At 40.2% G+C, this 18,055-nt stretch overlaps 1 protein-coding gene across 1 annotated transcript in view; it reads right to left on the bottom strand.

Moving 5' to 3' along the window:
* slc10a1 (solute carrier family 10 member 1) overlaps positions 1 to 13,527 on the bottom strand; it is a 59,307-nt gene extending 45,780 nt beyond the window's left edge. Inside the window, exon 1 of the mRNA XM_058987221.1 lies at positions 13,406 to 13,527. The gene's annotated coding sequence lies outside the window, so the exon portion shown is untranslated. The remainder of the gene's footprint in view (positions 1 to 13,405) is intronic.
* Positions 13,528 to 18,055: the final 4,528 nt, after the last annotated feature.

Raw genomic sequence — 18,055 nt, 5'->3', positions numbered from 1 at the left:
ATATGAGATTCCATCAAGAAAATACTTCAGTGTGGGCTCCCGAGTGGAGCATCCAGTAAAAAGCACTTGCGTAGAGTGTCGGATGCGCGCTATAGTCTGGACGTCGCGAGTTCGAGTCCAGGCTATTCCTTTGCCGACCGAGGACGGGAGCACCCAGGAGACGGCGCTCAATTGGCCGAGCGTTGCCCGGGGGGGAGGGAGGGTTAGGTCGGACAGGGGGTCCTCTGCTCACCGCACACCAGCGACCCCTGTAGTCTGGCTGGGCGCCTGCGGGCTTGCCTGTAAATTGCCCGAGAGCTGCGTTGTCCTCCGACGCTGTAGCTCTTGGGCGGCTGCATGGTGAGTCCGCAGTGTTAAAAAAATAAAATGGTTGGCTGACGGCACAGGCTTCGGAGGACACCATGTGTTCGTCTTCGCCCTCCCGAGTCAGCGCAGGGGTGGTAGCGGTGAGCTGAGCATAATAAAATTATTGGCGATTCCAAATTGGGAGAAAATAATAATAATAATAAAAAAAGAAAATACTTCAGTGGTGCTCACATACCAGCAATGTATGAGACCGAAGTCTCCCGTTTGAGGGCGGAATTGGACGGACTTACTTTTTTTTCGTGTACTTACCGACCTGTGGACAAGCAGGGACAATGATGCATACATGTCGTTTACCTGTCATTTTGTTAATAAAGATTGGGCGTTAAAATCAAAGTGCTTAGGGGTTCAATGTTAGCGGATCACATTGCAAACAATATTGCTGAAGCAGTTTGTAATGTCTTGGATCAGTGGGGCCTGAAAAAAGTCAATTGTTTGTTCTGTAACAGACAACGGGAGCAACTATGTAAAGGCGTTTCGGGATATGGGGGTTCAGTTGTTTTGGCCACAATTTAGATTTGGCAGTAAATCATGGACTTAAGATTGATTCGGTACAGAGGTTTTTTTGGTAGATGATGAGTTTATATTTTGTTAGTCTGTGTTTTAATGCAGGTCTATTCATTTGTTCAGCAGTATGTTATTTTGTTAAACGAGTCAAAATCTTCTGCTGCGTTTAGATGTTGCTTCCAGCACAGTCAAACTAACTGGTTTTTTTTTTCTCTGCATCGTGTTTTTTTTCCTTGCTTGGTTATTTTGTGACCGTTCTACCGCTGCTTTGGATCTTCATTTTCTTTGCTGAATACAGTTTGCCTGGACTTTTACAACTATATAGTTTTAATGGAATCAAAGAGAAGACGTCTGCACAGCGGATTACAAACATCATCCGGGTGAGATCAAGCCTTTTTGTTCTTTCATTTTTTGCTACTGTGTTTGCAGATTTTTTGTTGAATGGCCATTCTGGTTTTGCATTGGATTTTGGATTTTTTTTTTTTTTTTGAGTATTATTTCTTGAAACTTTTTTCTCTTTGGATTTGTTTTTCATGAAGGGGACTGAACTATGATTTAAAAAAACCTGTTGGTTCGGTTAATTAACCCTTACCTGCTTACACGTTATTGTCTATTGCTGGTTAAACTAATTTACACTTCATGCATTGTGTGCTTCTGCTTTGCAAAGTGTTTGGATAGTGTTTGCTGTTATAGGCCTATGTTCAATTATGGTTTTTTTTACCTCTTTTACGTTATGGACTGACCTCTAAAACACTTTCTGGGTTAAGCATATTCCTCAGGTCCCCTTTTATATCCCTCTTTTACACTGTAACCTATTACTTGCTGTTTCCAATAAAATTAAATGTTTTCTTATGGAATCAGTATACGCTTATGGTCTAAGTGTCTAGTAGGAATACTAAGGAAGTTTGTTACACTGTTACCAGACATAAACTATCACACTTACTTTTCTTCTTTAGCGATGCCTCCACCTGATGGTCACGTGGTTTCCCTATTATTGGCACGCGTCCACAGGAACTTATATTCAACCATATAACAAATGCAAATTAAGCAAGAGCAATATACAACTAATAAAATCACACTCACACACAGCACCGAATTTTATATAAAAATCTTTATAAATGGGGATTCAAGTTAAACTAATATAATGAACTGCAGGTAAGTAAATTGTACATACAATATAAACAATTCCAACAAAATAATTTCCCCAAAATGTAACTTTTAAGTCAATAAACAGTAACTAAAAGCTCTATGCTTCAGTTGTATTTAACTCAAATGTACTCTTCTAATATATTCAATTCAAAATAAACGCTAGTCGAGTGCACTCCAGCCCCACGTGTAACACACATGTAGACGGACGAACAAACAAACACTGTTGCAGGCCTGAATCGTGGCTCGGGTACGTTGTGGCCTAGAAATAAAACAAAATGGCCCCTTCACAAGCTTTATTGAGAACCCACAGTTAAGCTTGCTATTTTAAAACAAAACACTTTGTGGAAAAACTCACAATTCTGAAAGGCTTCTCCCAGTTGTAGCTCTCGGTTACTTGCGGCCTCTGGATCACGGCAAACCTCTGTCGTTGCAGTCTACCTCACTCTCTCTATCTGGAAACGTGGTCCTTCTGAAACACTGTCCAGCTGCCTCTCAATTGCTTCGTTTATTTTACGATCTAGTCACTGTCTCTTTACTTTCATTTCAAGCACGTATTAACGGTGCATAAACTTAAACTTTACAATACAACATGTTGTTTTAACAAGACTGTGTATATAACAATGCATAAAGAAAATAACTCGCACTGAGTGACTACGTAACCTGACAGACCTACGCTGCTTAAAATAAAACAGGAGCTTGGTACGTGAACTCAAGAAATAAAAGCAGAAGTAACAGAATACTCTTCTGAAACTTGTTTAAACTGAAGTACTGTCTATTAAAGTTTATATGAATTTCCTGAATTAAGAAATCCTCACTTTTACTCTGCTGAATCACTTACTCTGTACTGCTCTATTCTAACTCCCGGTTTTATTTTTTTCAGACTCCCCTCTATTTTTATTTTCAAAACTTTTCACTGAGACTCCCTCCCACTCTTGCAGGGACGATTTCTATTGGCTCTCGGGAGATCAGTTTAACACACGACGCCTCATTGGCCATGAGAACACCTCTCCTCCCTCTGAGTCTACTCTGCTGAAAACAGGTCCTAAAGCCATCCAATATAGTCTATACCGAATTTCTGTATATACATTAGTAGTATTTTACCCCTGGGCTACACTTGAAAGATAAGGTAGGAAAACAAGTTAGGAAAATGTTCTGTAATACGGCCCCAGGTGAATGTACTGGAACTATCGTCTCATCAGTTTACTAATAATGTTGTTCGGGACTGGTGTTGTGAAATATTGTGTTGAGCTGATATTCCAACATGAATAAACTCAATGTTTGGTGTTGATTTTTATTTTTAATTATATATATTTTGGGGTTCTGAATGTACACATTTGGAACTTGTATCTAATTGTTTCTAAATTGAATTTGACTTTGTATATTGAATTTGCATAAATGTGGGTTTTGGGTGTAGAATGCTAAAGCTTTGAGTCACTATTCCTGTAATGAGAGGGAGGGTTAGGATATGTCAGTGTCCATCCCCTAAGCTGCTCTACTGACAGTGGAGACTGTGGAGCGTGGGAAAGCTCTGCACCACATCAATGGGGTGCTGATTGGGTATGATGCCAGTGTTGCTGAGAAGCCACTGATCAGTCTCACTTTCAGAGCGGCAGGCAAACAGTCCTGGTTGCGTAACAGAGACAAAGACAAATTGCAAGTGGCAGCTTGCTTGTACACTTCTCAGCGTCCAGCTTTTCCAGCTTGCTTTTATCTGTAGCAGCAGATTCCTTAGGGGTCTGTGCGAGTGCACAGAGACTGTGTGAAGTATGATCACTTTTCTCCACAGATACAGACATGTACCTCTCTGAGGGAGGTCACATTTAACATAGAGGTGTTCTAATAGACATGGTCCTCAAATCAGACAACGGGGTCCTCCAGTAGACTTATTTATTTACCAGAATGAAATATTTTAACATCATAAGATGTCATTTTAAATTTGTTTTCTATGAAAACAATGTATTTGATGTTGTTTTCATCTCCAGTGTGAATACTTTTCCCTCGAGGGTCATGGTCATTATAAACGTCTATTTTAAAAATAGATTTTTCTGTTTCCCTTTCCTTTCTGTGTGCAAGGTCTTTTTTGATAATACAGGGTGATTTATTGAGCTCTTACTAACGTCACTAAATACAATATAAACACTGTGGGGAAGGTCCCCTAAGTACAATATAAACACTGTGAGGAAGATCCCCTAAATACAATATAAACACTGTGAGGAAGATCCCCTAAATACTAGGGTTGGAACAATAATCGATTATCGTGATATTATCAATAATGTTTTTGCATCGATAATTGTATTGCGTTGAAAAATAATTATCGATAATCATTTTATCGTCTGTTACCCACTATGATATGCTTGTGTGTAACAGTAACTCTGCATTGAAGCAGTAAGACAGGACTTAACTGTGCGTGAGGCGCAACAAGTGATCTGTGCTCACTGCGTAGTGGGAAGTTGTAACATGTGACGTAAGATTCACAGAGTAAAGGCAAACGTTTGAGCTAATGGCGGTGGCAACTGCAGAAACTACCAAACCTTCCGAAAACATTTTAGAAAAAAGAAACGGCATCAGTCCTGTGTGGCAGTTTTTTGGAGTAACAGAAAGTGATCGGCAAGGTAATAAGCCTGTCTGTAGGCAGTGTGGAAAAAAAATACCATGCAAAGGGAATACCACTAACCTCTTCACCCATCTACGAGATCACCATCCAAATTCATATTCACACATTTCTACAAGAACCAAAATATGACGGAGGCGGAGTGAAATCGAAATCTGAATAGAGAAGCTCAAACATAAAATTAACTCAGTTTCTGGAACGTAAATCTAAACATAGCACGGATCACCCAAAACACTGTGAGATTACAAATGCCATCGCCTGTTTTATGTGCAAGGATATGCAGCCATTCCACGTAGTTGAGAAACCTGGATTTCAACATCTGATAAACACATTGGACAAAAGATATGAGATTCCATCAAGAAAATACTTCAGTGTGGGCTCCCGAGTGGAGCATCCAGTAAAAAGCACTTGCGTAGAGTATCGGATGCGCGCTATAGTCTGGACGTCGCGAGTTCGAGTCCAGGCTATTCCTTTGCCGACCGAGGACGGGAGCACCCAGGAGACGGCGCTCAATTGGCCGAGCGTTGCCCGGGGGGGAGGGAGGGTTAGGTCGGACAGGGGGTCCTCTGCTCACCGCGCACCAGCGACCCCTGTAGTCTGGCTGGGCACCTGCGGGCTTGCCTGTAAATTGCCCGAGAGCTGCGTTGTCCTCCGACGCTGTAGCTCTTGGGTGGGTGCATGGTGAGTCCGCAGTGTTAAAAAAATAAAACGGTCGGCTGACGGCACAGGCTTCGGAGGACACCATGTGTTCGTCTTCGCCCTCCCGAGTCAGCGCAGGGGTGGTAGCGGTGAGCTGAGCATAATAAAATAATTGGCGATTCCAAATTGGGAGAAAATAATAATAATAATGAAAAAAGAAAATACTTCAGTGGTGCTCACATACCAGCAATGTAAGAGACCGAAGTCTCCCGTTTGAGGGCGGAATTGGATGGACTTACTTTTTTTTCCTGTACTACCGACCTGTGGACAAGCAGGGACAACGATGCATACATGTCGTTTACCTGTCATTTTGTTAATAAAGATTGGGCGTTAAAATCAAAGTGCTTAGGGGTTCAATGTTAGCGGATCACATTGCAAACAATATTGCTGAAGCAGTTTGTAATGTCTTGGATCAGTGGGGCCTGAAAAAAGTCAATTGTTTGTGCTGTAACAGACAACGGGAGCAACTATGTAAAGGCGTTTCGGGATATGGGGGTTCAGGCTGAGTTGTTTTGGCCACAATTTAGATTTGGCAGTAAATCATGGACTTAAGATTGATTCGGTACAGAGAGCTGTTCGAGTGTGCCGTCTTGTCGTTGCTCATTTTCATAGAAGCTGGAAGAAAAAACGAGATCTGAAGAAGGAACAACAGAAACTGGGACTTCCAGACCATAAGTTGATGCATGTAATTGATTTTAAAAAAGGTTGCTTTTAACTTCACGTCATGGTTTTACTTTGATCCCAAATTTTCCTGGTTTCCTAACATTAAAACACAATTGGTACTTGTAAACGGGTGGAAACAGATGGTATCGCATCGCAATTTGCGAGCCAAAAATACATGATAAATGCCATGCATATGTATGTATGGATCGCTAAAAAGCGAAGCAACTATTTCAGTTGATCTGTTTTGAAACGCGCGAAAATAAAGTACTTTTCTTTTTTTAAAATGCAACGGTACTTATACTCTAATCAGGCTACAAATAGTGTTGCTATGTGGTTTACATAAGCTATATCCAGCAAAGCTCCATCATATAAACACCTTAAGTAAAACAAAGCTTTTTCGACCAGTGTATTGAAACGTCACTGCGACACACAACTGACTGACGACAGTCACACAGCCCGCCTCTCAAAGGGGAACACGCCAAAAAGCTTTCTTAATGTTTTCAACGCTGACGCTATCGGAATCATCAGTATGTGTTTTTTCATACAAGACAGATCAGACAGTACAAATATTGGCACTGGGAAACACATTTGGTTTTGTGACCAGCGTTTTCAGTACAGTACAAGGGCTTGTGGTTAGTAAAACCTGAAATGGACCAAACTGCTATGCATTCGTCTTATTTCCGTCCCTCGTTTACAAAGTAATTTAAAGTACATAAATAAAAACTGCTACACAAATCCCAAGTTTTGCTACGCAATTTATATTCTGAGTCACAGAATTGCTATACATCCCTGTTGTAATAAAAATATGTAGCTCACTGTAAATCTCATTATTTTGTCTATTTAACGTTTTGACAGTTTACATACATTAAATGTAATTGCAATTATGACAATGCAACCCCCCCAAAAAAAATAAACCAAATGGCAAGTTTAATATTAGCCTAAATTTATTTTTTTAGGTGTTTATTTTAAACTACAATCATAAGTACAGTACTAAATACTGTAGGCTTGTTTTAATTTTATAAATTGTATTGCTACTAAGTTGTGTTTTTTTTTTTTTTTTAATCTTCTACTCATGTATCTCAATTAGATCATTACCATAAACAGAAACACTTGTATTAATCTTACATATTTAAATGTGTGGTGTGTTTTTGATTGAAAGTATTTTGATATTTTTCAGGATGTTCCTACCAGATGGGGGTCAACTGCATCAATGGTCATCAGATTTCTTGAGCAGCAGCAGGCAATCTCTGCCATCCTGGCACAGGACCGCAAAAACTGGCATTTAATGCCAGATAGAGCAATTACAGTCTTAGAAGATATAGCACAAGTAATGGAACCACTACTGCAGTTTACAGATTCTCTCAGTGGAGAAGAACATGTAACTATATCTGCTTTAAGTCCCCTTCTGCAGCACTTGCATAGGGATATTCTGGACGTGAATGCTGACCAAGACCGAGAAATGGTTAAGCAGCTCAAGCGTACCATATCAGAGGACTTGCAGTCTCGGTACTCAGCTGAAGGCATGAAACAGTTTGTGAGTGTGCTCATTTCTGGATCCCCGTTTTAGACAGGAGTATCTTGAAAATAGATGCTACTCTTGCAGCAGTTAAGCAGGAAACTGTGGAAGTGGCCAAAGTGGCTTTTAATGGATCTGGTGGCTCTCGCCAGGCCCAGGGTGAGGAAGAGGCAGTCTCTTTGGATCCTGGAGTTGAGGACAGCCATGGTGAAAGCAGCACCCACACTTTGCTTACCTCAAGAAAAAGGAAAACCAAGGGAGGCTTAACCTCACTTTTGAAACAGGCAGTCAAAATCAAGAAGAGAAAACCTGAAGTACTTGCAAGAAACCTGTCTGTGTCAGAAGCTGTTCAGCGTGAGATTCTCGGTTATCTCCTCTTACCTGAAAGTGATATCGAGGTTGATCCACTAAACTGGTGGAAGATGCGTACCCAATCATTTCCACATCTTTCCATGTTAGCTTGTAAGTATCTGTGTTTGCCAGACACGAGTGTTCCATCTGAAAGGCTGTTCAGTGGATGTGGATTGATAGTGACCCCGCAACGTAATCGACTCAGTGCTGAAACTGTTCAAAAGCTGATATTTTTTAATCGCAATTTATAAATTATTATTATTTTTTTTTTTTTTTTTAAACACTTTTAATAAGTAGCCTATAGTTCAAAAGTTGAAAAGCTACCAAACAAACATTTGGTTATATTTGTGCTTTTTTGTAACCAACCATTGTTTCATAACTTTTATAAAAGATGCTGGTCTTTTTGAAAATTGTCTAGTTTTATTTCTTCTAAACTCGTAGAGGCAGTTGTCATATTGCTCAAGTGTATATATAGCTTTAAATTTGATAAATTCCAAGACATTTTACATATGTTATTTTTTCAGCTGATAATCGTGATCGTGATAAGAGGCTGTGTGGTCCAGTGGTTTTAAGAAAAGGGCTTGTAACCAGGAGGTCCCCAGTTCAAATCCCACCTCAGCCACTGACTCATTGTGTGACCCTGAGCAAGTCACTTCACCTCCTTGTGCTCCGTCTTTAGGGTGAGACGTAATTGTAAGTGACTCTGCAGCTGATGCATAGTTCACACACCCTAGACTCTGTAAGTCGCTTTGGATAAAGGCATCTGCTAAATAAACAAATAATAATAATAATTTACAGCCGATAATTGATAACTGAAAATGTCTATCGTCCAACCCTACTAAATACAATATAAACACTGTGAGGAAGATCCCCTAAATCTTGGCCCAAAAGTAATCTATGGAAAGTTGACTTCTTCACGTTGAAGGTGATAACAAATCAATCTGTGGAATAGCTTGTCATTAAAACAGTATATGTATATTGTAACACAGTAAGGGCTCTGTATGTAAATAGTCTGGGTGTTGTGTGTTTTGGTGGTGGTTGGCAAGGACAGGGTTAATTCCTCTCCCTGCCAAAAACATGTGAGAATGTGGCTGTTCCCAAACAAGGTAATTGGTGTTGATTGGGAACAGCCACAAACTACAAAAGAAAGCTTCAGGCTCAACTAGAGACAGATCACCAGGGAGCTTGTATAGAAGTTTGGCTGTGTAAAAAAAAAAAAAAAAAAAAAAAAAAAAAAAGGTAAACCGTATGTTTTGTGTTGGTGTTATAGGTCAGGTAAACAGCTTAGCTGTCCTGCACGTTAGTCAGGGACCTGCATATGTGTAGTGAGTGCTCTACATTTGAGCTAGGCTTTTGTTTTGTTTCATTTTGTTTGTTTGTGTTTGTTTGTTGTGAATAAAAGTGCACAGAAGCGCTTAAAATCAAAGTTTTATCTCTGGGTCACGTTTTTAAAGGGGCACGAACCCAAAGGTACGGCCAGCTTGTTCACTATATATATTATATATATATATATATATATATATATATATATATATATATAATACAATGTGGCAAGCTGGCCTGAGCAGTGATGTCAGACCTGGAAGAAACACACGTTTTATTGTAAAATAAAAGGTTTAAACAAAACAGTCAAACGAACAGACAGACAAAACAGTGGACGAACATACAAACAAGTACCATGCTGGTGCTTCCAGCACGTCGCAGCAATTGTTGTTTTACTTTTTATTTCTCCTCTCCACACCCGTTCTTCACTCGCCGAACACACAACCCCGAGTGAGTGAATTGTGCAACTATTTATACAGCTGTGCTGGGATTCAATTACTAATGAATTATTCACTTGAACCCCAGCACATAAACTAATTTGTGCATTCTCTGTGCTCACATACTATTAAATAATGTATCTGCACATCGTGAAGTGATTGTGCAATCCCTGTGCCTAAATACAACTATATATTTTAAATGAGTCGTGCTACACAGACCCATTTATATACCTTGCACCAATACTTATATACCAACATTAACACACCACACGCAACATATAACACAAAAATACGCACAGGGGCGGGGCAGTTTGCCACAACACCCCATTGAGATACTGTGGACTACAGAGGTGCCTTACCTTACCATGCAGTATATCACTGCCATGCAAATAGGTAACATTATGGAAACCAGTCCGAAGCAATCGGCTCAGAGTGGAAATCCACACGGGTGTCAAACCCAGTGACTGGTTTGAAACCACTGAGCCATAGTTCAACTCAAAAAGTAAAGCAAATGTACTGAAGTGTATTTCTTCTGTTTTCCTCTATTGATTTTGTAGGAGAAATGAATGGCAACCTGACCACCATTCAGAGTTTGTCAAGTGTCTTTCCGTTATGAGAAGCTGCTGCTGCATAAGTGCCCTAAAACCACAAAAACTATCATTACCATAAAAACAAGTCAACACAAAGAACATTCTCAAGAACAGCAAGTCAACACAACCACAAGGAACCTTCTCAAGAACAGCAAGTCCACACTACACAAAGAACCTTCTCAAGAACAGCAAGTCCACACGACCACAAGGAACCTTCTCAAGAACAGCAAGTCCACACTACACAAAGAACCTTCTCAAGAACAGCAAGTCCACATGACCACAAGGAACCTTCTCAAGAGCAGCAAATCAACACCACCAAAAGGAACCTTCTCAAGAGCGGGGGGGGGGGGGGGGGGGGAGTTTAACCATTATATCTTAGTGACAAAAACCCAAAGGGCCGGTCCTTGATTGAAGAGATCCACAAAGCAAATCTCTGCCGCAGATTGCAGTACATAGTGAGAAGTGATTCTAGTCGGGGGTCAAACGAGTCTACTCTCTTACAAAAATAACTTAAAAAAATGTGTTGGACCACAGTGGTTAAAGAACTAAAGAGGGCATTGCATGGTTGATCCCTTGGGAGAGTCGAAGAACCATCAAGCAGTCTACTTCATAGTCGTATTCAACGATTTACCTTCCACAGCCGAACAGTGAACAGAGTTGACCCCTGGCACTAAGGTAGATGGAAAAAGACCGGGCAAAGCATGGCACCAAAATTGCACTGAAGGGCAAAGGCAGTTTGCTCCCGTTTGCGCCGTGTTTTCAGGGCCCAGCATCTTTTGACCTTGCGTTAGAGGTTTGCCCCATCATCAAAATCGGGCCCTAAGACTTTTGATTATCTTTGATATATATTGTATGTGTAATGAGATATATTTATGATTTCTGTTCTTTACTTCAGCTGTTATACGCTGTTATTAATTAAACATTTTTGGTGTTCATATATAAAGACCTTGATCTCTTTGACCTTAAATAATACTTAAATTGGCATCAATATTATAATTGTATGTTAATAATTGCATGTTTGCCTGACCAATACATTAAAAAATAAAACAATGAAAAAACTGACTGGGGCATTGGTGGAGCTGTGGGCTATAATATGCAGACAGTTATTTAAAGTATTTTCATGAAGTTATAATGGAAATGGATGTGAAAATATTATTGCTCTAGGTATACTGTTTTATCACTAAGCTCAGAATCAATGTTGGTTGTAGTTAATATACAACGCTAAAGAAAGTCTCAATGACCTCACCCAGTATGCTACATCCATAATAATAAGAATGATAATTAGGGGTTTTAAACAATAAATAACACCTGTGGGCTTCGGTCGATTAAAAAATAATTGATCAATTAATCTAGTCTACCTCAGTGTGGTATGGACACATTTCTAAAGATTGTGGCAAAAGAGCAACTGGAAGGTATAATGTTTCACAATATCTGAAGACATAATGTCTGCATCTTGCAACATTTGCTTTATCTGTGCTTTCCTTTCACAGCAGTACTACAAGTTTATCGTATCATAATCACAAGTAAGCATATTTTTCTTTTTTTCAGCCTATTTCGGTATCGGCTATATTGTACTTTTTTTCAGCTACCTAAACTAAAATAGCACACAATAAATTACATTTCTCTTCAGCTAACCTAAATAAAATGTACCTTTAGATAGTCTGAAACTTGAAAGCATATGGTATACCAAGAACAGATCTTTTGAATACAGTATTCTAAGTTGTAGTGCAAATTGTAATTTACAGTTCTCAAAAGAAAATGTCAGATGACATCACTAAAAGTGATTTGATAAAACAAGATTTCACTAGCAAACAGGTGTGAGTGATCAATTAATTGATTAATCGATTGCAGATCGGATGATTAATCAATCAATAGAAAATGTAAAGAAATAATAATAATAATAATAATAATGCCCCAGCCCAGTTGCGATCTATCAGTGGGGTAACACCTGCAGCAATGCTCCAGCCCAGTTGTTCTATATTTAGTGTTCTATATAAAGCAGCTCTTTGTTCATTCCTGACAGACAAGAGATTTTCAATCAAAAAGCGCTAACGAAACTTAGACAAACACCCACGTGAAAGACTTATGCATAAATTAAAATCAGCAGGAATACAAGAATACAGAAAGCAGAGAGTAATTGTGAGAGGTGTAAAATTGGATTGGGGATGTACCACAAGGGTCTGTACTTGGACCCTCATTGTTCCTCATTTATATAAATGACTTGGACCCAGATACACATTGCAAGATTGTCAGATCTGCAGATACCAAACTTGGGTGAGTAGCCGCACAGCTAATTCAAAGGGATTGGACCTTCTCTGTAACTGGCAAACTTGTGGCAAATTCATTTTAATGTTAAGAAATGTAAAGTATTGCGTATTGGTCGTAAAATTCAATGAACGAAATGGAAATAGGTCAAGGACTTTGAAAAGGATATCTGGGTTACAGTGGAGTCATCACTGAAGGTATCTTGCCAATGTGATGAGGCAATTAAAGTCAAACAGAATGTTAGGCTACATTACAAAAAGCGTGGAATACAAGTTTAGAGAGGTCATGCTAAGATTATACAATGCTCTTGATATATCTCACTTCAAAAAATACATCATTGCACTCGCGAAGGTACAGAGAAGGGCAACTGCGCTGATCCCAGGACTTAATGACACAAACTATGAGGACACGTTAAAATAATTCAATCTCTTAAGCCTCAAAAAAAGAAAGAGGGGACTTCAAAATCATAAATGGTCTACATAAAGTTAACCCAAGACTCAGAGAGCAGAACAAGAGGGCATAAATGGAAGCTGAGTAAAAGTAAGTTTAGAACAGAAGCTAGGAAGCACTGTTTTACACAGAGAGCTATAATGCATGGGATAGCCCACCGAGTAAAGTAGTAGATCTAAAACATTGGGAACATTTAAAAAGATTAGATGCGATGATTTGAAATTAGTTTCCCCAGTAGGGGAGAATGGTGTGAAAACAAGGGATGAGCCTTGATAAGCCAAATGGCCTTTTCTCGTTCCCAAACTCTTCTTACGTTTTTATGCTCTAATAAGTTTGTCTCTCAATGCAACTTTGTCCCTCAGTGTCTCCATATTTCTGGAGCAGTGTTCATTACAAATACACGTTTAAATACCATGAGAAACTGTCTGCATGTTGCACAAGTATTCATTAAAAAGATACATACTGCATCTGGGGTACTTACCTTGAGGCTGATCTGCTGCTGTCTCCCCATGCATAACGTATGATTGAAACACTCCTGTTTCCAGTAACAAGTGAAGAAGTCTTCTTATGCAAGGTGAGTAATAACTGATTAACAGTCAGACCATAAACATGTCCTGGACTGCAATGAGGTTTTTGCCCTATTCAGATAGTGGGAACAGTTATTAGTGGGGTGCAGCGTGGGCTGCCTGGAGGTTGGGAAAGGCAGGCCTGTTTTACCACAGCTCAGCACAAAAGGTCCACCCATTAAGATAGTGCTACTGAGTCCAGGAATATCATTGCGATTACAGGGGTAATAACCAGGCTTTATGACTGTTAGTCCAGAGTTCTTTGCACTGTGACTCCAGTGCAGTCCATCGATCCTGACATCCCACTATTGATTTGCTTGTACAGACTGTATTGACCCCACCTAAATCCCTATAAGAAAAGTGAGTGTGACGGTCAGGGAAATCCTAACCTGGTGCAAGGGGAGTGTATATCTAACAGCTTCACAGTAGACAAGATGAAAATAAAGTTGGTAGTTAGCATTTATTGTTTTGGGACAATTTTATCTATGATAAGTGCATTTTTATTCAGACCCTAAGAGAAAAAATACTTTCTCTTAAACAAATTGATACACTTAGATCAATCAGTGCCAATGAACAATTCATTGAAAGTAGTTTTGATCCTTGCAATACACAGTAGGGGAAACTACAATGGTCAAAAACTTGGATTATGTGAATGGAACCAGTCAAACGATGGAAATAGTTTCAACTTACTACAGGAGGCTGGCTTTCATCACAAAGAAGAATTAGTCTCTGAAGTAGTTGAAGATCCAGAAACAAGGAACTGGATTACTGTGAATAGCAAGAAGGGAGGTAGGGCTAGACAAGAGACTTCTACAAGAGTCAGTCTGTCAAACAGGATTCATGTTTGAAGCACTGATGACAGTCTTGTAGAACAAAATAAGAATTAGGTATTTTTAGCAGGGGACTGTTATATGCTATGTAGACAGTAACTTAGCTACTTAGCTAGTTATTTAAACTGAAGGTGGGCGTGGATGGGAAAACACATAATACCCAATTAGAATTGATTCAAAAAAGAAAAACTGAACTCATATTACCTAACAGTTGTTGTATGTCACAGCGCATAAGTCTTGTTAATATCTCCACTAATGGGACTCAACCATTTCTACCTAAAAGCACTCATTTATGTCTAAGACACACTCTATGGGGTGGACTGGCTACTATCTGAAGACACACCCTATGGGGTGGACTGGCTACTATCTGAAGACACATTTCTATGGGGGGGTGGACTGGCTACTATCTGAAGACACGCTCTATGGGGGGGTGGACTGGCTACTATCTGAAGACATGCTCTATGGGGTGGACTGGCTACTATCTGAAGACATGCTCTGTGGGGTGGGGGGTGGACTCACTGCTATCTGAAGACACACTCTCTTCCTCACACCAGAAGAACCAGTATGTTCCAGGGATTGATCATGCGACCTCCTACATTCATCTCTCCTAAGCACCAGATTTCCTCCAGATTTTTAATTCCGGACATTCTTTCAGATTGGCACCACCACTTCAGCAACCTTGATTTCATTCCCCTCAAATTCGTTCTAGATCCAGGATAATTTATCTACTGTGCCAATAATTAATGGCAAACGTTATCGAATTCCATACTCAGTCATACTTGTCTGGTCATATACTGAAAATCTTATTGTAGACTACTACTTTCGCTTTACTTAATACAATTAGGTTTCTTTTATGATATACACATCAGGCTACAATATCTCTTCATGTTGACTGCTCAAAAGTGATGGCTTCGTTAATTAATGCAATCATGTCTCTATGACAGACAGAATGATTCTTGGTGATAAATCTCCCTCCTGACCTGTGAGGTTGCAGTATAAATGGAACAGAGTGCCCGGGACTGGATGGCCTGACAATTAATTCCGAGGGTTAAACGGAAGTCGGCCATCTAGAAAGGGGGCACAGCTGCGGTACATTAGGTCATCGCTCCAGAGGGAAAGCGATGTGGCAACCGCGGATTGGTGGAGAAACGATTGCACTCGCTAACCAAGGGAGTGTGACTGAAGGTACAAATAGGGGACGTGGCTAGGTGATCTGTTCCTTTTGTTTATGGTTAAGAGAACACTAAAGGACGAGCAAAATATAACAAGCGTTTAGTGTTTGCTTGTTTTGCCGAGTCTAATTGTACTGTTTATTTTATTTATTAGACGGCTAACACGATCCGGAGCTGTCGCTTAAGGTCAGCACAAACCCGGACAACACTGCACCATTGATCACGGATTCATTGTATATTCACCACTTGCACGTTAGCACTCACTGTGGACTTGTGATCATGTGTGTGTGTCTTGTGTGTGTTTAATAACTGTGTTCATTATTTTGGGACTGTAACCCATAGTTAAACAGTACAATACACTGTGTATTGCCTGGGATTATTATTTGCGGTCACAATAGACCTGGAATTACAAACCTCCACTCCAAATAAAACATTGTTTGGACATTGAAATCACTTGTTTGTCGTTACTTGTGCACCGCATCAGCTCTACACCAGCACACTGTAAACCACTTTGCTACAGTCTCCCTACGATGTGCATATATCACCTAGCTATTCGCAATTAATGTTTCATTAACCTCTTCCTCAGATAAATGTCCCTGCGGGACGTTCAGGATCTGTCCAACCTTCATCTTCCAAACCACCCATAACAATGAACGCTGCTCGTCTCCGCTGCTGTGGGTTCTACGGCCAGGCAATCACCATCGAAACCAGTTCCTGATACAGTATCGGACCCCGCATTGAAGACCTTAAACTTCAATCAGGTCACGTATTCTGTACATTTAAAGCACCTAAAATATCAAACTAATTGAATGAATTGCCTACTTCTAGCTACCCATCGAGGATCCTGCTGCAGTTCATATAGACCTCAACTTCAATCAGCTACCCATCGAGGGTCCTATGTTTACTTTTCCTGGTTTTAGTCAGAATTCTAGCGGCGGTATTCTGAACAAGCTGCAAACGGGATACCACACGTTTTGGGACACCAGAAAAAAGTGCATTACAATAATCAATTATAGATGAAACAAAAGCATGCATTAGTCTCTCGGCATCAGATACAGAAATAATTGGTCTAAGTTTGGCTATATTTCTCAAATGGTTAAGATATTTTAGTAACTTCCCTAATATGAGTCTCAAATGAGAGATCAGGATCAAAGATGATCTCCCAAACTCTTAATTTCTAGTTTAAGTTTTGATGTGAGATTGCAATGGTCAAACTCATGTAATCCAACATTTCCTTTTAGTTGGTTCTGAGAGCCCACTAACATAACCTCAGTTTTATCTGAATTCAACATTATAAAATTCTGTGACATCCAATGCTTGATGTCTGTAAGGCAAGTAGCTAATAACACCCAGACAGAAGAAATTGTTTTATGGACAAATATAGCTGAGTATCATCAGCATAGCAATGGAAGTTCACTACGTGTCTGTGGATAATGTCACCTAATGGTAGCATATATAATGAAAACAACAAGGGACCTAGAATGGAGTCCTGTGGAACACCACAGACAACTTCCGATAATGCCAATTTTACCTCGCCAATAGAGACAAATTGAAACCTATCAGAAAGATAAGATTTAAACCAGGATAAGACAAGGCCAGACAGTTCTACTGTGCTTTCAAGATGATTCAGTAGGATGGAATGGTCTACACTCAAAGGCAGCACTTACATCTAGAAGAATTCAAACTGTTGGAAAGCCAGAGTCAGAGCTTATCAGCAGATCATTCACAACTCTGACAAGGGCCATCTCAGTGCTATATGCAGCACGAAAACCAGACTGAAACTTCTCAAATATACCATTAAGAGTTAGAAATGTTTGTAATTAAATTGTAACAACTCTATCTAGAACATTATCTAAGAATGGTAGGTTGGAGATTGGCCTATAGTTATTGAGGACTGTGGAAGGGTGGGGATATTCACTGACACGGGAGACAGAAGATTTTATTTGCAAACACCACACAGGTGCCCAGATTTATTTATTTTACTTATTTATTTTTATTTAGTTTAGCCCGCAGAGGGCGCTGTTGTCCGTGGTCTGGATGCTGCCGACAGTAAACCAGGACCACGGGGTTACCAACACAGGTATCCCAATCCGTGCACCTTCAAGTGCTCAAAAATAATAATGAAAAAAGAAGGCGAAAGAAAAAGGGAAAATAAAACACAGTAATAAAACTACAAACAAAAGTGCTGCTTATGCAGTGCCCCCACTGCCGCTAAGCCGGTCAGCAAGGGTCTCCGTCCTACACTCAGTTGTGCTATACACTGGGGTTGGCCAGGGTTCCCCGTACGTGTTTCACTCTGGCCTCTTCTGCCAGCGACACTGTATTTCCCCAAACACGGCCACCCGAGTGCACAACCAAGCCAGTTCTTATGGGCCGAGCAGTCTCCCAAGGCCTGCCCCCCAGCCACTCAGAGAGAGGGAAAGCACACACACCCTCTTCCCCACCTCTCCGTGTCATCGCCATGACTGACAGGCGGATCCCACGAGACTGCTGCCCTCTACCTGCAGTAATATGGATGTGCCAGACAGTCAGTCCAGATCTCCCCTGTTACAAGGACTTTAGG

The sequence above is a fragment of the Acipenser ruthenus genome, chromosome 15 (genome assembly GCF_902713425.1).
Source record: "Acipenser ruthenus chromosome 15, fAciRut3.2 maternal haplotype, whole genome shotgun sequence".
Lineage (NCBI taxonomy): Eukaryota > Metazoa > Chordata > Actinopteri > Acipenseriformes > Acipenseridae > Acipenser > Acipenser ruthenus.
Note: the sequence above shows the minus strand (reverse complement) of the source record. Positions and strands in the feature narration are given on the sequence as shown.